Raw genomic sequence first — 22685 nt, 5'->3', positions numbered from 1 at the left:
AAGGAAATGAAATTTGTCACGCCGCCATACATCATTTCCCTCACAGTACAATGTCCCATCTGTGTGTCAAGTACAAAAGAAAAGCATTTTGTGAAAAATTGCTAAAGAAGTAATGATTTTTGTCCTCAACTCTTTGTTTTGCCTTTCAATAAAGAAGGCGACATGTGCCACAAATGATGTATTATTGTTTAGGTACGAGCCCAGTAACACAGTGCATAAGCAAAACCATGTTTCACAGCAGAGAAACTATAGTTTACTGCCCCTATGGCTCTGATGAGAATATAATGTTCTACAGTTTATAAATGCTTTGAGGTCAATACATGATTTGCTTCAGCTTGTTCATCCAATGAGCAAGGGATCCAAAAATATATCAAGCTCATAGACAGCCCCCTGGAAGCTGGGCTGAGGCAGCCGTGATGGAAAGGTTCCTTGGAAGCCCCTCTGTCAGCTGGAGATGAGATAATTAGATCCAGGTAATACATTGGAGCCCCAACAGGGAGCCGCCAAGCAAACATGTCATCTTTATGGGCCTTTCTTGTCCTGCACAGCGACTGTGGCCTCAGACAGTAAAGCATCGAGGGATTCGTAGGTGCCCAGCAATGCCCCACTGTCACTCAGTCACGCTCATTAGCTAGGGAGTGCTCCCACCTGCAGAAGCTGACCAAAACCAAAAAAGAACCACGGGAGAGGCTCTTTTTAATTCTTTTTCTTTATTTCTTCACTATTTCTTTTTTTTTTTTCCCTCCCTTAACAATATACCTTTAGTAATGTATTTGATTTGAGACTATTTTTTTAAAAGATTTATTTATCTATTTGAGAGAAAGAGAGAAAGAAAGAGAGAGAGAGAGAGCGTGTGCATGGGGAGTTGGGGGAGGGGCAGAGGAAGAAAATCCTCAAGGAGACTCCCTGCTATGCATGGAGCCCAACCCAGAGGTCCATCCTAGGACTCAGATCATGACTTGAACCGAAATCAAGAATCAGATGCTTAACCAACTGAGCCACCCAGGTATCCAAAGACTCTGTTAATATAAATTCTAGCAAAACGTCCATATCTTACTTAACATGGTTCTCCCTCTGGGGATGCTCTTTAAACTGCAAATGAAACAGTCACTTGTTTCAACTCCCTGAATTATGTTCAAGCATCCATGTTTTCCTGTCACCATAATTTCAGCTGGTAGTCCTTGTCATTCCCTGTCTTCATGTTATTCATACAACAGATACTTATTGAGGGACTAGAATTAGATCAGGCACAATGCTAAGTTGTACAGATACAGAAATAAGGTGAACACAGTGGACCACAATCACACTGAAGGAGAGTTTATGGTAATATTTTCTAATTAAGAAATTGATTACATTTGTGAAAGAAAAGTTCATGGTGGATGCCAAGGGAGATTATGATGGGGTAATTCATTCCTTTGGGGGGGCAGAGGCTGCTTTTCTGAGGACATGATGTCAGACTGAAACCACACGTTTAAAGAGTAGGATTTAGGTGAAGGAAGGTAGAGGAGGGAATGATCGTTCATGGAAGGGGGGAGCTCCATTTAACAGAGATAAAGCCATATGCAAAAGCCCAGAGATAAGAAAGGCCACCGCCACTGCCAGCATCATCACCACCACAAACATCATCACCACCATCACCAATATCATCACCACCACCGTCACCACCAACATCATCACCACTATCAACATCACTGACATCATCACCACCATCACATCACCATCAGCATCATCATCACCACCACTGGCTCCAGCAACATCAACACCACCATCACCACCATTGATATCATCACCACCATCACCAACACCACTGCCAGCATCATCACCACCACCACCACAACCAGCAGCAGCAGCATCACCAGCACTGGCATCACTAACATTATTATCAATATTATAGTAAAGCTACTAGGGGCCATGCTATGCACTTTATAGAAATCACCTCTAATGCCTAGCATAATCTTGAAAAAGAGGTTCTACTATTTCCAGCTCAAAAATAAGGATAAGCTATGTCTTCTTATGTTTGTAACTTGCATAAATCAACTTACTGATGAATGGCTGATTCTGTATTTTAACCAAATCAATGTGATTCCAAACTCTACAAGATCATGGTATTAATGGACATAGGAGTCCAACAGGGTACTAATACTGCTTTCAAAAGGATAATGTTGAATTTTAAAAATCTCAAATGCTAACCAGTTTTGCATCTTTAAATATATTGATTTAATCTCTTCATTACAATCATTTGATTTGAAAGTTTCTATATATTTGTACAAAAACCCAAATATAAGGAGGAGTTTGACACCACTGAATAAATATAAACACACATGAGTTGGAGATTGTGATTTGTAAAACTTAAAATTATAAGCAAAATGGGATAAAAGTGCCAAATATGCCTCATTAATTGAACATTCAAACACATAAACTTACACAAAGAGAGTTTTGGAAATGACATATTATTTACAACCTTAAGCAGGATAGTATCTGCCATATGTAATGGTAATTTTTAAATTTTTAGTCTGATGAGATGTGGAAGGAGAAGTGACTCATTTGTGATCATTTCACGTTAATGATTCATGACAGCTTCTTGAGCATTTACCACAATCTAGACACTAATTTATACTGTGGGGCTGAAGAGGCGACTAGGGTAAGGTCCCTGCATTTGAAAAGTTTATCATCTTTCACAGGTACAAATTAATTCAGACATATTCTTTATTATGTGGTGTTAGGGTGACTTTGCAGTGTGCTGTAGGAACAGAATGAAGGAGCCCTTGAGAAGCTAACCAGGAGAAGAGAAGGAACAGCACAGCCAAGCAAAGAGACTGGCTTAGGTGTGGATGCAAGGACCTGCGTAGAGCTTGAGGAATGGAAGCAATTTGGTGCCTTAGAACATAAAACAAAACAAAACAAAACAAAAAGAAGGACAAAGACTGCACAGATGGCAAGGGCCTGAATATGGAAAGTTGTAGATACCATGGTAAGTTGCTTGGAGTCTTCAACGGCAGACCCTAGATAATTCAGTATGGAAGTGGACAGACCGTTTCTCTTCCTTCAGTAGGTATAGGAGAAGAGTACAGTGATGTAGAGCAGAGATTGGATTTGAAGAGGGCTAGCCTGAAGTCATGCTGCCTCATTCAGAGCCTGGTTCAGTCACCCAGGTGCAGAATAAGAGCAGTGAGGGTGAACATGAAGATGGATGACACGTTGACAGAAGGTAGTTAACGTTAGTAGGGTTCAAGGTTTTCATTTGGGTGATTAGATAGAGGGTGGTGCTTGAATTAAAAAAGAAGAGAGTTGGGACTCCTGGGTGGCTCAGTTGGTTGGACGACTGCCTTCCGCTCAGGTCATGATCCTGGAGTCCCGGGATCAAGTCCCGCATCAGACTCCTAACTCCATGGGGAGTCTGCTTCTCTCTCTGACCTTCTCCTCGTTCACGCTCTCTCTCACTGTCTCTCTCTCAAGTAAATAAATAAAAACTTAAAAAAAAAAGAAGAAGAGAGTTAAAGAAGCATATTGAAGAGCACAGGCATAAAGTGTTGGTGGGCATTTATATCTTACGGGTTTGGGATGCATAAAGGACTTCCAAAAATATACCAAGGAGACAACTGGCATCGTAAATATTAGTCAAATATAGGCGGGAGAGCCCAGTTATACACAGAGATTTTGATTCCAACTGTTACTCATTCTTATACAATTTACTAACCTTCTAGGATCCCTGACTTTCCTCTAAGCTGCTTTTTCAGGGGTGGGATGAGAGAGACACCTAATAAGACAACAGAAATCATATAATGAAATTTTCTTTCAGCCCTTACCCATGTTAAAGACTAGATAATAATTTAATTGAACGTCTCTGTGTTTGGCTCACAGTGATTGTATTTTAGGACAGGAGCAGAGCTTATAGAATAGTTGAGAGCACCAGTTAATTAACAGTTACAAATAAATAGATAAATCTATGCATAACCTGATTATATACTCTTTGGACAGTCCCAAGCCCACCAGACATTTGGAGTTATGCAATCCTTTAAAAATAAAATAAAATAACTAGAGTCACCATCCCATGCACAGTGGGAGAATTAATGTTCTCTCCAAGATTATACTCAATGGCTCAGAGCAATATAGTATAGGGGTTTAAAAGCAAGTTTCCGGAGTCAGGTTGTGTTTGAATCTAAAATATGCCATTTACTGGTGTGTAATTTAAATAAGTTGCTTAAATTTTGTGTGCCTTAGTTTCCTTATCAATAAAGGGAAATAATTTTAGCTGCGAAATAGGATTATGCAGGGGTTCAATTAGCATTCGGAGTGTTCTGAAAAACGTCTGGAGCATAGGAAATAGTGAACAGGTAGCCTTGATGTTCTCACATCACTTCTGTTCCCTGTTTCCTCTGAAGAGGCTGGGTCTTAGGTCTCAGTACCATTTTCTTGTCTTTCACTAGTCCTTTGAAGGGAATTTCCTTCAGATTTCCTAGCCCCTATCAAAAGCTCCTTTCTAACCTAAAGCAAACTAGCTTCTCTTGTCCAGAATGTCCTGGAATACAGCTGTGGAGGAGGGAGTCCCTTTCTGCCATAACCGTCAAGCCCAGCAAGGGATTTTCTGAGATAATAGGTACATTCTGTTCCCAAGAAGGATTCTGAACTGTTTGCTTCCTTTCCTCAGGACCAAGTTTGGTGACTCCACTCCAAGGTTATTTTTATGAGATGGCCTCTTTTATGTGCTTGACAACAGATGCCCATCCCGTAACTGTTGATATAATCTGTGCATGAGCTACAGTTTTATAAAAATAAATTGATTGAGATGGAAATCTGTGAAATTTGTAAAACTGTGTATTTTTGACAAAAGTTATCTTATAAAAAGGACAGAGGAGAGATATGGAATAATTTATAAGGATGATCCCATGGGGCTGTAAATAAATTACAGAGTAAAGCCTGAGCCAAACTACCTTCTATTAAAGTCTCTTCATTGTTATTCAAGTGAATTTTCTCCCTCTCCCAAGTGGAAACTATTTGCACAAAACAAAAATATTAGAAATAGATTCCTAGGAATTTGGGCAGTGAAAGAAAATCTTGTTAAAATTTGTGAGTAGAGTTGACTTGAGGCGTAATCATCAAGATTCACTTTGTCACCTTTCTGCATCTCTCTTTAGTTCTTCTTTCTTTTCAGATTCTCTTCTCTCTCAGATGTCTTTCTTCATCATTCTAGGGGCAGAATGCCTTTGACTATTAATTCAGTCAGCATTCGGTACCTACAATGTGCTAGGCACTAAGTACTGCAAACATAGATGTAAACAGGAGAAGATTTGACCTTCTTGGAGCTTACACTCCCTTCCACAGGCTAGTCATCAGTTTGTAAACACCTATCTACCAATACATAAGGAAAAAAAACAAACAAACAAGCTAAATTGAAAGATGCGTGGAAAAACAAAACAGAAGACATACACACACAAGCCAGAAAAGCTCAGAGAAACACAAAGTTGTCAGTTGTAGTGGTGAGGTTTATTGTTACTACGTATGTGCTTCGTTGATCAGTTTTTTTAATTTTTTGTTTCTTTCTGTTCTCTTAACTTGGGAAATGAGCCTCTAAGATGAAGGTAACCAGTCTCCTTTCTCAGGGGCTTTCAGATAACTACAGAGAGATCATCGGGCTTATAATCAGTGGATTTGCTGATCTCAAAGAAATGAGCTACTGTTTATTCATATATATTTTCAGCATCAAGTGCAGAAGAAAGAACCTGTGATTCTTGGGACCCTGGGTGGCTCAGTCTGTTGAGCATCTGCCTTTGGCTCAGGTCATGATCCCAGGGTCCTGGGCTCGAGTCCCACATCGGGCTCCTTGCTCAGTGGAGAAGAAGACTCCTTCTGCCTCCTGTTCCCTCTGCTTGTGCGCTCTCTTTCTCTCTGATAAATAAATAAATAAAATCTTTTAAAAAAAGCAAAACCTTGTATTTCTTCATTCATCAAATCATGAAGTACACACAACAGAATTAAAAGCAAGATATGGACATTGGGGAGGGTATGTGCTATGGTGAGTGCTGTGAAGTGTGTAAACCTAGTGATTCACAGACCTGTACCTCTGGGGCTAATAATACATTATTTGTTTATTAAAAAAATTTAAATAATTATAAAAGCAGTAGAGTCCATAAGAATACAACTTATTTATTTGTAATAAATTTATAAAAATAACTTACAGGAATTAATAGGAAAATCACCATTTCCAAAGAAAAATAAGCAAGACATAAAAAAGCAACTCACAAATAATAAATGCAAACAATAGACATGTTATTATTTACATTAAATAAATTACATTGAATTAATAAAATATGCCATTTTCCCCTATGCAACTAGAACAAAATTTGTATACACTGTATCTTTATGTGGGAACATTTCACTAAAACATGTTAAAAGATGCAAGAAGGGTACAAAAAGAAGCATAAGTATACAAAATCATTGTGATACTGTCTTCTTCTCAATGTAGTATCCCAAGAGTCAGATGATATCAATTGGCCCTATTTCTGGTGACTTCAACTGTAATTATTTGGATAAGGAGGTGTCTGCAAGTGTTCTCCATGGTCAATTTTCTATTTTTCCTTTTCAATTAACAAGTGTCTTCTAGAGCAATATTTTGATCTATTTTGAAATATTTGACATATAAATATCATGTTTCTCATCAGAATTATCCACTTGTTTTCGCACCCATTAACAATTCCTGGTCTGAATCAAATATTTCTAAAATAATTGCCTACTGGAATTTTTCTAATTTCATTATTTCTTCTATGTGGGTCAGTTAGCACCCATATTCCCTATATTTTTAGTGTACATGTATGAAATACATCATCAGAAAAAAAATAAGTGCCATTAGAATTATAAATTGATGCATCTTATTTTTTATGTTACCATTAAATAGTTCAGAATCCTTCATTTTATACATTTAATAAATTCCTGCTGACCTTTCAGGAGATCAGGCTAATTTTTTTGATTAGCAAATGAACAGAATAGAAAGTGAGAAAATTCAATCATTCAACCTCAGTTATATCAAGTCAACTACTAAATGCTGCTTAATCTTCGTTGTTTATGAGAAGACTGTTTTTTCCTAGATAAAAGAAGTATTTCTAATTCCCGAGCAAAAAATATATGCTGTATATGACATGACAACAAAGACAAAGAAGTAATTAAAACAAAACAAAACAAAACAAAAGAACGCAAACCAACCAGCCAACAACAGCAACACAAACAGCAGTTCGGATTTATCTTTCAGTTATTTCCTGGTCTCAAATAGTAGGGCACAGTTCCAAGTTATAACAAATGGCAGGGCAAAAATATAATTCCTGAACTCCGAGGCTTTTCTGGCCTCTATTCTGGGAGAATGTAGCCTGTGTATAGAAAATTTGCTGTGGCACAATATTATGATGTAAGTGGAACTACACCATTACCACAGGACTAGGAGTTCTTGTGTTGCCACCAAGAGATGTGGCTATTTACGGTCTAAAGCGCACATGGAGAAACTGAGTATCTGGTGAGATCTGTGTGGCTCCCTTCCTTCATTATGGGAGGGCAAGTGGTGAATAAAATCTGAACAGAGGCTCCTTTAAAATGGCCCATTCTCTCATTATTCTAGTCTTCCAGGAAGAACATCACTTCCCAGGAAGGGAGGGCTTGATGTTTTAGCTTTGGTTTTCTTTCCTCAAACTATTTTGTGTGTTCAGGAGATAAATATAGCAGTAGAGATAAAGATATTTTACTTGATGTTCTTTTTGTAAGGGTTTGCTTTTTGAACATAGGCTCTAGGCATTCATCAAAAAGTGTTCATTATCCAGCCTGATAAAGGGGGAGGAGAGGTCTAGAGCAGGAAGAGCAAGTCGATGGCATCTGATGTACAACTCTCATCTGAAAAAAATCAGGAAATCAAGATTCAGGAAACTGTTCATTTAAAACTCATGGCACGAAATAGATGGAAGAACCCAGCTTTTCTGTCATCTGCTGTGAGGCTTTCCAACTGCCCTTCTTGGGGTTCATCTGGGCAACACTCACCTTTGGGGCTACCCTAAGGAACCCCAGCTAGAATCAATCTGCTGCAGTGAAGGTGTGAAATCCCAAGAGTGGGTTTGCCATATGAAATAAAGAATGCCCAGTTAAATCTAAGTCTTTTTTTTTTTTTTTTTTTTAGCATGAGTGAGACACACTTATACTTTATAAAATTGTCATGTATCTGAAATTCAAACTTTACTGGGAAGCCTGTATATTCTTACTCACTAAATCTGGCAACTTTACCTAAAAGCCACAAGATCAAACTATTGAAAAGAAGAAATTAGGCAAGAAAATGTTATAATGAGTCAAGTGAAAGGATGAATTTAAAAAGGAGTTCCTGATTTACAATGTGATAGATTTGGGATGATATGCCCATAATAAAATTCAAATTTTCTATATGTTAATATAAAGATGATTAACTGACCATGTAATAACCTCAACTATCTACCTCATAGATTCATTGCAAACATTCACTGAATTTTTACACAATATACAATTAAGCAGTCCCTAGAAAGGAGCAACCATGAAATGCATTTATAAACACAAGTATGTTGCATTTTATTATCTTCAACAATCCTCAGTGGTAACCAGAAGCACCCCATTTTATAGATGATAAAACCAAAGCTCAGAGTTTGAGATTGAGGAGATTTTTCATAATATGGCCATGTTTTGATGTGGATTATTTTTGTTTAATTTTATTTTGTTTTGTTTTTGGTAGAGCTTACATGTAATATAAGTCTATATGGCTCTAAAACCCTAAATCTTAACCATTATACCATGAACAGAATCCTTACATTAAATTAGGAATTTGCACTAAGAAATTAATCAGGTAACTACAAGCATATTTATATACTAGAATACCCACTGTACAGTTATTATAAAGGAATTAATTTTTAAATCGTTACCAATAATTGTTTAAGAAATTAAAGATCATACACTATTACTATGTCATCATTAAAAGCAATGTATAAAAACCATGAAACTCAACTAACCCAAGGATTTATTTCTACCATAAGAAAAGACATCATACTGGGCGCCTGGGTGGCTCAGTGGGTTAAGCTGCTGCCTTCGGCTCAGGTCATGATCTCAGGGTCCTGGGATCGAGTCCCGCATCCTGCTCTCTGCTCAGCAGGGAGCCTGCTTCCTTCTCTCTCTCTCTGCCTGCCTCTCAGTGTACTTGTAATTTCTCTTTGTCAAATAAATAATAAAATCTTTAAAAAAAAAAGTAAAAGAAAAGACATCATACTTATCTACAAGTATATAAAAAAAAATGTTATTTCCAAAAAGTGGAATTGTGAGTTATTTTTAATTTGTTCTATGTTTTTAAAATTTCTATAACACACTTTTCTAATCAGAAAAATATTACAAGCACTTATCTTTGCAAATTTGGTCAAGTAAAAAAATAGACTTAACAATATAATTATGCTTGTTCTTTCTTTCCTAGAAAAAGAACAAGAAGTGACTTTAACTGTAGAACAGAAAAGAACATTTGGAACATACTCAGATCTGAAACATAAAGTTTTAAACAAGCATTAATGGATTAAATTTTTTTAAAACGTACATTCAATCAGCTTTAATGGATTTTTATTCAACTTTTACTACAGCAACTATAATGCAAGATGACTGGTACTGTTGGAAACTGGATAACCAAAGTCACATCTAAAATGCAAGAAAACAATTGGAATAGAAATCAGGTATCCTGGCATCTAGACATAATCTGCAAGTGTAAGAAAATTTCTCTTCTAAAGTAGATACCAAATTTTCATAACTTCAGAATATCATGAAACTACAAAATTAGAGTTCCTTAGTTTTGTTATAATACTTCTGAAAGTCCGAGGTCCTCTTGCTCTAATTCTACTTATCCATGAGAGTACATCATTTTAGTTTGTCTTTAGAATAGATTCTGGGCCTAGCCTCTCCATTCCTTTGGGATTTAAATATAGCTAGCTCTGTTCCCTACAAGTTAGGTATAGCTCCTGATGTGAATTTGACTCGAGGGTCTTTTTACTTCTCTTTTTGGTATATTTCTCTGATGCCTAATGAACCAACCATTTCTTAAGACAAATATTATCTAAATGTGCTAATAATTTCAATACAACTTGGTCTAACAGACTGTTTTCAGGCGCACATAAAAAAATACAGGACAGAATTTAAATGATACCATTTTGGATGCCAGGGAATGTGAGTTGGTTGGAAGTGTTGCTTGGGTGTGGAATGGAGACACTTTAGACAAAGCCATTCAAACACTTTAGAAAGAAACATGTAGTTGAAATAAATCTAAGCATGTTAGAGAGTGGAGGTAATGCTGTCAGAAAAGAAATCCTAATAAAAGCAATCTCATTGCCCAAGCAGATTGTGAGAATATTTATCTTCAGAAATAGGTAGGTACAAATGAATTCAGGGAAGAACAGCTAACCATTCATATCTCTATGTAGAAGCAACCAAGTCCTATTCATACTGTAGAAGCTTTAATGGCAGAGTGTTCTGTTGTTTTCTCCTTAAACCTAGCTACATACAAGGTACATACAAATGTATATTATAGTAATATACGCCCCAGCTCCCAATCAGTTTTGGAGACATAGTTCTTAATTCAGTTTCTGACTTTAATAAGCTACAAATTAAAACCATCTTGACCCTACCAAGCAGAGAGAGGTTCAAGACCAGCCTGATAAGGATCTCACCATGTGACAGGTTTGGGTTTTGATACTGTAGGGATGAATACATACTTACTTTACCAGACCAGACAAGTAAGAAGTGAAATCCAGAAGGCCAGAGAGGAAAAGACTGTGAGGGAAAACCAAGGTTCTTTGAGGGGAGACAAAATTCAGATGCTAAACCCAGAAGTCAGAGTTAAAAAAGGAAGGTTCTAAAGTGAGATCAGAGCCAAATGGTGGTGGGTTGGAACAGCAGTAGCATAGTACAGAAGTGGGAGGGATCCATTTCCTGTTAGAGCTAGCAGAGACCTTCCTCATCTGGCATAAGTCACATTCATTCTCTGGGGCTGTTTCCTCACTAATAAGAAGGCAAATATATCAACTTCCCTCCCTTTAGTTCCAAAGTTATTTAGAGAATCAAGAGTGATCAAGTCTCCTAAAAAAAGAAGTGAGGAATTCCGCATGTAAAGTAATAAAATTAAGCCAAATTTGGCATACTAATAAGGCAGTCCATTTACTTTCAATTTTTAAACACAGTGTAGGCTAAGAAACACACTCACCCCCACTCCCCATGCCTCTAACCTCTTGACCCTCCATCACCAAAATGTTTCACCTTTCCTGCTAGACCACATCCATTCCTGTAGATTTCCTCCTGATTCTGTCCCTTCTTTCACTCATTCCTTCCTGGAGTTGACTCCTCCTTTAACTCCTTCTCTTCAATGTTTTCCTCTCTCCTGGAACCTTTAACTCAATGTATAAAAATGCTCATTACTCTTATCTTTAAAAAAAAAAAAGTTATCTTTTGCTTGCATCTAGTTATTTTATCTCCCCATTTCTCAGTTTCTTAAAAGGATTAGTCAATAATTTTAGTCACTTTAACCACTGTAATATGGTTTCTACACTCACCTTACTGGGACTGGGACAGTTCTCACTAGAATTAAAACAATCATGAAAACAGTTATAATAGTAAAGAAACTGGGGCACCTGGGTGGCTCAGTGAGTTAAAGCCTCTGCCTTTGGCTGGGGCCATGATCCCAGAGTCATGGAATCGAGCCCCACATCAGGGCTCTGCTCAGCAGAGGGCCTGCTTCCCCCTCTCTCTGCCTGCCTTTCTGCCTACTTGTGTTCTGTCAAATAAAAAAGTCTTAAAAAAATAAGTATTATTTATTCTTCTCCTACCCCCTTAACCCCCCATGTTGCATCTCCAGTTCCTCATATCAGGGAGATCATATGATAGCTGTCTTTCTCCGCTTGACTTATTTCACTAAGCATGATATCCTCTAGTTCCATCCACGTCATCGCAAATGGCAAGATTTCATTTCTTTTGATGGCTGCATAGTATTCCATTGTGTATATATACCACAGCTTCTTTATCCATTCATCTGTTGATGGACAATCTAGGTTCTTTCCATACAAGATGGGATTGGGAGGGAGACAAACCATAAGTGACTCTTAATCTCACAAAACAAACTGAGGGTTGCTGGGAGGAGGGGGCTTGGGAGAAGGAGGTGGGGTTATGGACACTGGGAGGGTATGTGCTATGGTGAGTGCTGTGAAGTGTGTAAACAAGTGTGAATTGTAAACAAGTGTGAATTGTGTCAGCAATTCACAGACCTGTACCCTGGGGATAAAAATATATTATGTTTACTAAATAAATAAATAAATAAATAAATAATTTTTTAAAAAAGGAAAAAAAAAAGTAAAGAAACCATGATTAAATGATATTCTGCAGGAATTACTATAAGAATATGTCTATAACAACCCCTAAAATGTAGGCACATGATTTATTTCCATTTTACAGATAATGACGTGAGACCTACAGTAGTAAAAAAAACTTGCCCAAGGCCACAGAACTAGTCAGTGTTAGACCCAAGACTGAATCTCAGGCCTACCAATTACAGATTCCCAGCCCAGAGTTCCTTTCTAAGCTCCACGCCCATTACACAGACCTACTATCTGCCTTCTCCCAAAGCAGCAATTTCAACAAGCCCAAGATCAAACCTATTATCTCCTTTCTAAATCTGCATCCCTGAGCCCAGCCACCTCCCATCACCAACCCTTGTGAAAGAAACCACTTTGCATCAGTTCTTTCTCAAGGCCAAGCTCTTCTCAGTCCCACAAGAAAGTCCTTGTGCTATTCCTAATCCCGTCTTATCTGAGGAGCCTCCTATCATTACATTCCACAATATTTATTGCACAGTTTCCATGTAGGGAAAAATTGAGGCTAGTGACACCAAGAAACATAAGTCGCAATCCCTACCAATAAATGTAGGACCTGTTGAGTCAGAAAAGACAACTCAAACAGTTGGAGGAAACTATACAAGTTATTTAGTTTAACCAGCCTCATAGTATGGGGGTCCACTTTTTGGATAAATGAACTTCTTAACTTTGCTTGGGCACACCCAGTGAAAAGTTACTTGGAAAGCTTCTGGATTTCTTTATAATTCAGGTCGGCCCACTGTGTTAATAATATACCACATTATCATAATTATAATGTATTATTAACTAAACCTGTCTTCTCCCAAGAGAATTGTGCTAAGTGATACACGCAAATAAATGAAAAAGATATAACTTTTGTCCCAAAGACATTATAAGGAATTTGGAGTGATGGTAAATATACACAAAATTTGACATATTCAGTGGTGAAAACTGCACTAGATACCATGTTAAGTATAATACTCTGCTCTAGGAAGAGTCTTCCATCAGCTGTAATGATGCTTAAAATAAGTACAAGATCTGGAATGATCACAGTCCAAGACAATGTGATAGGTACTTTTGCTTTTCAAACTCACCCTTTATTTATAATATATGTAAATACATGTAACTTATTTTATATATCTATCTCTATACCTATATATCCATCTATCTATCAGTATCTCATATGTAGAATGGTTGAAAACCAAGTCCAGAAAACCAACTCTGAATATCGTTAATCACTCTAGCCCATCAACACTAGATATTGGTCCCTCAATGATTCTAAAACAAAAGATTTACAATGCTAGTACTCCATGCATATAGCAACATGCATGCAGAAGATGAAACGGAACCTCACAGTTTGATATCTCTTGACAAGCAAGATATAAAGAATGAAAAAAAACAGGCACCTGGGTGGCTCAGTTGGTTAACTGTCTGACTTTGGCTCAGGTCATGATCCTGGGGTTTTGGGATTGAGTCCCACATTGGGCCCTCTGCTCCATGGGGAGTCTGCTGCTCCCTCTCATTCTCCCTCTTTCTAATAAATAAATACAATTTTAAAAAGATAAAATAAAGAGTGAAAAAATGGAGAAATAAAAAGAAAGAGTTTCTGCTGGCATTACTTTGCAAATCCACTACAAAAATTTGATATGTAAGAGTTAGGTGTGAAATTGTAGTAAAATTTCTCTGAAGAAACCCATCTTTTGGAATAGTGTCAGGCCAATTTTAAAATCTCAAATGATTATTTGCCAAAACAAAACAAAGTAAGCAAAGTCATTCTCATTGTGGTGGAATGGAAATTTATTTTAGTTTATAAGAAATAAATTAAAACAATACCAAAATAAGAAGTCACAATTTTCTTGTACAGAAACATGTATCCTTAATAGAATATTATAAACATTGGCAGTATACTCAGTTTTGAAAAGTAAATAATAAACACAGTAAGATATCCATTTGTCACCAAGTTTCTCTTTCAAATTTTAACCACACAGTAATGTCAGGTATACAATACATAAAAAAATTAGGACAAATTTGCTAATGATATATAACCATTACATAATATATTTAAAAAAATACAATAAAAGGCACATATTACCAAAACATAATTAAATTATATATTAAAAATATACTCTTCTTCTGTTCATCTTGAATTCTCTAAACTATAAATATATATTAACAAAAGTTTTCTGTGCTCTAGAATAAGGACACGTTTTATTTATTTTTCTCCTTTGTATCTCTTCTTTCTAGCTCTGTGTCTTGAAAATCCAATTACCCTTTCTTTAAAATAAATACTAATAGGATAATAGTTATTTTTTGCTACAAAAAAATACCTCCAAATGTGAGTAGATTTTTAACAACTGTTTATTTTTCAGTTGTGTCGGATGTGGTTCTTCTCTGTCCAATTTAAAATTCTGAAGTAAAGGAGCACTCTTTACTTGGGACATAATGTTCTCATGGCAGAGAAAAAAAGCAAGAGAATTGGCAAGAATACTTGATGGCTCATTGAGTTTCCACAAGGGTCATAGGACTACCTGCTTGCTGTCATTGGCAAAGCAAGTCACAAGACTAAGCTCTACTTCTGGAGTCTGTAGGAGGCAGTCAGTCACTTGGCAATGAGGGGGTGTCTATCTTTTTACTGGAAGGGAAAATGATCGTTAAGTACAATGGTAGCTTCTACCAGAAAGTATCATTACTCCATGCTAAAGGAATTTCCACACTGTGTAAATTGTAGCGATTATTAAGGGAAATTTAAATAAAACACACATGCACATTTTATGTGTATATATGGTAATGTTTATCTAGCCAGAGTAATAACCTAAAATCCTGCTGCAGAAGGGGGGGATGTTAAATATTTAAAATGTATTACCAACTTTGGGAACCTAAGTATGAACACTTTTTCATCAATCTCAGAAGTGTGGTCCATCAACAATTTTATGAAGTTGCACATTGGGATTAGAAAGAGTTTAAACATAGAATATTCCAAATATGATCCCCATTAGGATTCAGCATGTTATTAGCGTGAACAGTCTACCTCTGCTCATCAAGATTCCAAACTTGACTCAATCTAAGAAGTACTTATTAAACACCCTTTTCTCAAAGAGCTCACACTCAGAAAGGAATCAGGGGACACTAAGGCAGAGTCAGGGGCCCACCGAGGTCATACAGAAGAATACCCCAGCACCCACACATAATGACAGAAGCAGTTCCTTGCCCCCTAGTACAGAAAGCCACCATGCTACTTTATTTATTTTATTTTATTTTATTTTATTTTATTTTATTTTATTTTATTTATTTTGCAGGGGGAGGAAAGGCAGAGGGAGAGGGAGAGAGAATCTTCAGCAGGCTTCATGCCCAGTGTGGAGCCCAATGCGGGGCTCAATCTCATGACTCTGAGATCATGACCTGAGTCAAAATCAAGAGTCAGATGCCTAATGGGCCCAGACACCCAAGTGCCCCACCACTACGTTACTTTAATGACTGCCCACCATAAATACACTCATCAGTTTTAAGAATTGTTCTCCAACGCCACTGTCCAGTCTACCACTCTGAGGTAGTATCTGCCAACTTCATTAGGCAGCTGGACCACACATGCTTAAGCACCACGCCACTTGTGGTAGAGAAAGCCAGTGCTAATCTGACTTAGAAATAAGCACTCATGATAAAACGTGATAAGCATCTAAATAAACTCATGGATACTCTTAGAGTTCTTTTATGTATTGTCTTTATGGAAGAGCCTCTGTTCCGTGCCTGTGTAACGGGTATAAAGCTAAGGAATGTGGATTTAGAATTAAATTAAATAATAAAAGAATCTTAATTATAAGTCTGAGAAACAATTTGAATAATTTTTTAAATTACTGAGAACATAAAGCCTGGTGTAGTTTGCAAGTTAGAGCTGGTAGGCTCAAGCTAGATCTTCTTCTCTTAATCGCATCAAAAACAAAGGGAAAAAGATGAGAGGTTCAAAATATATATATATATATATATATATATATATATATATATATATATATATATTAATCCTGCATGTGTTAGGCAAGATTTGATTTAAATATCATACTCAGGACAGAGAATAGACAAATGGTTTGGTACTGTCCACCACAAGGTGCTGTACTTGACGGTATTAAACCTTCCATTTGCATCCTTATCACAAACAACCTCATTTTTAAATGGTTAGTAACCTGTCATAGAGTTCGCTCTGAGATGACAGTATAAGGTTTCAATCAGAAGCAATCTTTTTTTTTTTTAATATTTCACATTGTTTCAAATGCAAGTAAGTTAATACCTGGAAGATTTTAAACTGTGGTGGTTTTCTTTGGCCAGTCCTATGGTCTGGAGAGAAACAGTTTGACCTCACATCATTTTTCATCATAATGGAACCTCTGCTGTACACACTCTTGGACTCTTACAATGTAATCTGTTTATCCCCAAAACTTGTTGAGATAGCCTCAAAGATTAGCAGGGGCCTGTTTAAGACTAAGTTAGTTTAGGAATTGGCTCTTCTGCCTTACAGATTTGACTCCTATACAATTCCTCTATCCCAGGGATTATATCAGAGAGCAGCTCACAGGCCGGTCAAACGAGGCTAGAAGGCCAGAATTAAAACAGATACTTTTAATCTTTGTCCATGTTTGTGTCAAGGATAATAAGTGAGCATCAGTACTTTCAGGGGCATGTCCAATAGCAAAGTGAAGCCAAAAAAAAATATATATATATATATATATATTTATATTTTATATTTTTGTTGTATTATATATAAAAACATATATATATATACACACCTATCCCATATACATGTATATACATACATATCCCAAATTAATATATTCTGTAGTTCAGCTGAGCTCCTTAACTGAGCCACCCTGTATGTACAAACATTCTCGCTTACCTTTAAGAACTCATGAGCAAATGATGACAAGATATCCAACTACTCGATACCACTGAGAAAACATTTTCCCTCTGTCTTCTTGCCATTGACAAGCAAACTTTGAATGCATGGTCAATAAGTGCTGCATGAAAAGCTTAAGACTGAAGATACCATAAAAGATATGGGCAGTAATCCAAATTTCAGCCCCTGTCCTGTCCTTTCTAGTTGAAGGTTTGTGTGATTTTTGTTTGTTATTTAATCTCTGAAGCCCTAATTTCTTCCCCTGTAAAATAGGAGTATTGAACAAGAGCCTCTCTAAAGTATCTTCAGCACTCAAAATATAGGTTTCTATACTTCTACATTTTATTTCCTGTAGGAATTAGATAGACAGGGGGAAATATCAAGATTTTTAGCATCAGAGATACCATGAAATTTTATTTCTTCATTTATAAATTGACCTATTATAAATGAAAGAATTGGCCATGGCTGTATATAGCCACAGCCATTATAAGTTTTTCCAGGTCCATCTCATTGCACTAGATAACCCCTTATTCGTTCACAGCCATATTTCTATCACAGGCACAGTATCCACCACCTAGGATGAGCTCAGATTATGTGTTGAACAGATAAGAAAATGAAGAAACAAACATACTCATGTCCCTATGGAGTGCTGTCTTTATCTGGCACATGTAAAAATCAGGAGAGAGCACATCCCCACAGCAATTCAGTGAAAAGGAGGTCTAGGTCCACTCAATTGTACCTCATGTTCAAGTGTGTGATGCTTCCAACCTTACTCGGGATATCTGGCTTTGCAGGAAGTACCCTGAATGCATTATGTCTGGAGACACTTTATTATTTATTTATTTATTTATTTACTTGGAGACACTTTAACGTTGACATTGCTGTTGACCTGAGATACTAGCCCCTCATACCACATGGCTGTCACAGAAGGGGCTGTAGGAAGTGAGGAAATCCTAGAGGCAAAAACCTGTTTGCAGATGCAAAACAACGGATCCTTCTTACCTGTCCACACTAGGAACTCTGCTTCTGCTTCTCTGTGCAAATAAAAATAACACCAATAATGCTTAACTAAAAACCTGCCTTTCTTCAGCTCTACTCTCCATTCTGAAGCCACCTATTACCGATACTCGACCATAAACAACACCCTTTCTCCCCAACCATGATCAAAAAGTTCAAGAGGTGAAATCCGCTGCTCTTTTTTTGTCTAAATGACAGTCCACTTTTTTTTTTTTATTTCCTGATCAGAAAATATATGAAGGCGACACATTAAGTTCTTGTTGCCTTGTTTCATGTCCGATGTCTTCTGAGTCATACACGTATTTATTTTATGTCTCAATATGTAAAAAGAAGAAAGAGGAAAAGAAAGAAAAACTAAAAGAAAGGGGGAAAAAAATCTCTGTTTCAAATAATGAGCATGTGCACCTTTTTGCCTCAGGCCTTCATACACAATTTAGCCAGGAAGCCAGGGTAGATCATGATTTAGCTTTTGACATCTCCTGCCTTCAGGCCAGGGGAGACTAATACCGATTTCTGACTCTGAGCACGCCACAGGAAAAAAAGTGAGAGAAAGAGAGGCCTTTTATTGACTAAATGATAAAGAGGTTTGTAATGATAAATAACAGTCATTTTATTGTGGAATTCCCCAGAAAAGATGCATTCTGCAGTGTCTGAAGGAGCCTAAAAGCTGAGGTTGGTTCCCTATGGAGCCGAACCTGTTAAACTCCAATTTTTACAGCCAGGGATAGGGGTCACAAATTGCGAGGACCTCTGGCTATTAAAACCATACACGCACTGTACGTACCCACGATTGCAGCCTGTTTCTTGGCTCCGGGAAAATTACCAAGGGCTGGATCCCAGGGTGATTGGTGGAGGGCGTGTCTGTCAGTCTTCTATCTGTGTGTCTGTGTCCCCTTCTCCTGCCTCCATACACTCAGGTCCTGATGCGATTCAGCAGCTTCTGTGCTCGGGCTGCTGGAGGGATCACTGCCAGTTTTGATCGATAGTTTAATTGTAAACTTTGGGAACAATAATGGATAATTTGGCTTGAACAGTCCATTATGAGCAATGTTGTCTAGGAGAAAGCCTTCAAAATTAAACAAGAGTTGGGTCGCATTATTGCATTTGTACAACACACCCACAGTTAAATAAATCCCCCTTTACAAATGCTGTCTTGGCATTCTACGGAGTTCAATGGACATAGGCCTGGGCAAAGGAGGCAGAAACAAAAAAGCAAAGAGACCAAAGTGAAAACTATTTCTCTACTCATTTCTTCTGAAACTTGTTGTTTTTTATAATTATTATGATGATTCCTTAAGGTACATTTCAATAATGAAACTTCTAAATTATGTGGAGGAATAATTTTTCAGGGGAAGATTTTTTTTTAATGGAAATTGAAGTCAGTGAGATTTTTTAAAAGGTGGCAATTAAGAAAAGGTGAAATTAAGAAAATTAAATAAGTTCTAGAAAAAAATTCCTACCATGGCCATAGCATGGATGGCTACCATAGAACGGACTTCTCAGGAAAATACACAAGACCATTTGGCCACCAGTTATTTCTTCCACACAAAACACAGGAAGGGGATGACTTAGTAACACTCGAGGTTTAAAATTCCCAGTCCAGAACCAGAGTATTCCCTCATGACACGATAGTGTTCAACTCTAATGTTTAGCAGGGGCTTAATCTGATGTCTGACAGGATCATTTTCTCAAGGAAATATCTAACAAGAGACCGAAAAATATTACCATACCAAAACTATAATGTAGAGACAAAGAGAATGGGAGCTCAAGAGACGCCTGCGTCCAAGGGCCAGCTCTGTGATTTACCACGTGACTTGGATAAGCGGCTTTAAAAAAAAATTCATGCCTCAGTTTACCCATATGTTAAATGGGGAGAATAACAGTTCATGGGGTGATTATGAGCGTTTAATGAAAAGCACTTAAAACAGTAGAAGACACATAATAACTACCGGCTTAAATAATAATTTCAATTGTTATTCCTAAAGTGGATGGAGTTGTCAGTTTGGGGCATCTATTTTATAGTCTTTGTATTTCTAATTACAAAGATTTGATCCTTCCTTTTGCATGGATGGAGGAGATATTTTTTTCTTTGATACAGTTTTGTTTTTCAGTCCATGATTAGTGTAAACCTTCTTCACAAGATAGAAGTAAAGGGTGATTCACCGTTTGTCTGCTACAAGGCCCCTCCTGCCATTCTCGGATCCAGTAATGTCACTTGACTAGCATGACAGTAAGTTCCCTCACAGGTGAGTAGTAAACTTCAGGCTCCACCAGTCCCAGTGCCTTTTATTCCGCCCTTGTTACCAGCTCTGAGCCACTAAACTCGGTCTTCACACTCAGGGCAGCCCCCAGACCCCTGGATTAATCCCAGGATGAGGAAGCCATATCGAAGATGCTTGGTGCCCTTGAATTACAATCACGTTCTCCGGAATCAGGTTAACCTGCCTGGGGTCCCGCTTCACCACTAATTCAGTGTATAACGTGAGCCATGGACATAACTAGTCTTGACTCCAGATTCTTTATTTGTCAAATAAAGATAATGATCACTTTCTCTGGGGACTATCATAAGAATTTGAAAGCAATCAAGTAGGTGAAACATTTAAAAATAGCAATTGGTTGTCTTTAGGGATAAAATTACATTTTTTACTGAGGGGCGCCTGGATGGCTCAGTTGGTTAAGCAGCCAGCTCTTGATTTTAGTTTAGGTCATGATCTCAGGGTCCTGGGATCAAGCTCCACACTCAGCGGGGAGTCTGCTTGAGAGTCTCTCTCTCCCTCTTCCTCCACCTCTCCTCCCCACTCTCCTTCATATAAATAAATAAGTAAATAAAATTATTTATTTATTTAATATATATTTATAAATGTATGCCATTCATATTTTTACATATATATATATATATATATATATTTTTTTTTACTCAATAAAGTTTTCTTCTAGCCAGCTTCTGAAATAGTGTTCCATTTCCTCTGCAAGGATTCTGCATCATCTTTTGGTTCAAGTTTACCTCATGGGCTGTGCTTTTCCTAATGGGGCTTTATGCCTGTGTCTACACTCTAGAATTTCTATAATGATAATGTGCCTACTGTCTCAGTTTTTTTTTTTTCAAAAGAAATACAGCCCTGGCTCACTCTTTCTAGAGGTCACATCATTAGTGCCCCCATAAATCTATGTCATATATAACTAACTCTGACAGAGACAAAAGTATGTTGCCCTTACAGTGCTAGGGAGGATCCTTGGTTATCGATGGCCAAAATACATATGAAAGATAAGTCTCTAGCTACAAAGAGCTACCATGAAAATCTGAATTATGTTCAGGAGAGAATCAGCAACATGAGAAAAGCTCTGGAAACCACACTATCTACAGAGACATTATAAAGAGAAATGGGAGAAACTTGGAAGGGAGTTTATATCTTAAAGGGCCTTAATGGAGAGGGGCACTTGGATGGCTCAGCCATTAAAGGGCCATGATGGAGAAAAGTAATTTCTCTATGACAGAGAAAAGAGATATAATTATGATCATAAGCAATACCAATGGAAAGAAAGACATCTTTCCAACACTTAAAGCATTAGCATTGATGAAAATTCTGCCCCAAGAGACAGTCCTGTTCCTGAAGAATCCTTGCAATGCCAGCACACAGACTGAAATCCAGTCCATTTTTTTTAAAGATTTTATTTATTTATTTGTCAGAGAGAGAGAGGGAGAGAGAGCGAGCACAGGCAGACAGAATGGCAGGCAGAGGGAGAAGCAGGCTCCCTGCCAAGCAAGGAGCCCGATGTGGGACTCAATCCCAGGATGCTGGGATCATGACCTGAGCCAAAGGCAGCTGCTTAACCAACTGAGCCACCCAGGCATCCCATGAAGTCCAGTCCATTTTAAGGACAGGTGTGAGATTAGATAATCCCAAATTTTATTCAAATGCTCAAACTTTATGATCTGGCCATGCTTCATGGAATCAGTGCCTTGGAGTGCTCTGTCAGGTCTCAGAAATGAGTCCTATAAAATGAGTTTGACACCAAGGGCTAGGTGAATGCAAATATCCTTTCCAGTTTCTTAGAGTGCCCAGCAATGGCTCGGTTATAGACGTTTTCTTCCTGGACCATCACAAGGTGAAGGGAACAGGGTGACACCAACATTATGGAAATCAAAATAAGAACTTCTGTTTGATTCTGTAAAATGTTCCTCTATCCCAGACAATCATGTCTCAAAAACATCATCATTATCACTAAAATTAACATCACAAAAAATAACCAGATTCTGGTTCTACATATTCCATATGTAGAATAATATAAAATCACTCCATAAACTATTTCAAATATACTTCCAACTTGAGGACTTTTAAAAATCTCCTTGGCTCTCTTTGAGAAAATCTTCACTCCAATATTTATTTTTCTTCATTCCTCGGAGCTCTCTTTCTCTGTTA

Source organism: Mustela nigripes, chromosome 5 (genome assembly GCF_022355385.1).
Source record: "Mustela nigripes isolate SB6536 chromosome 5, MUSNIG.SB6536, whole genome shotgun sequence".
NCBI lineage: Eukaryota > Metazoa > Chordata > Mammalia > Carnivora > Mustelidae > Mustela > Mustela nigripes.
This window is presented reverse-complemented; position numbering follows the sequence as displayed.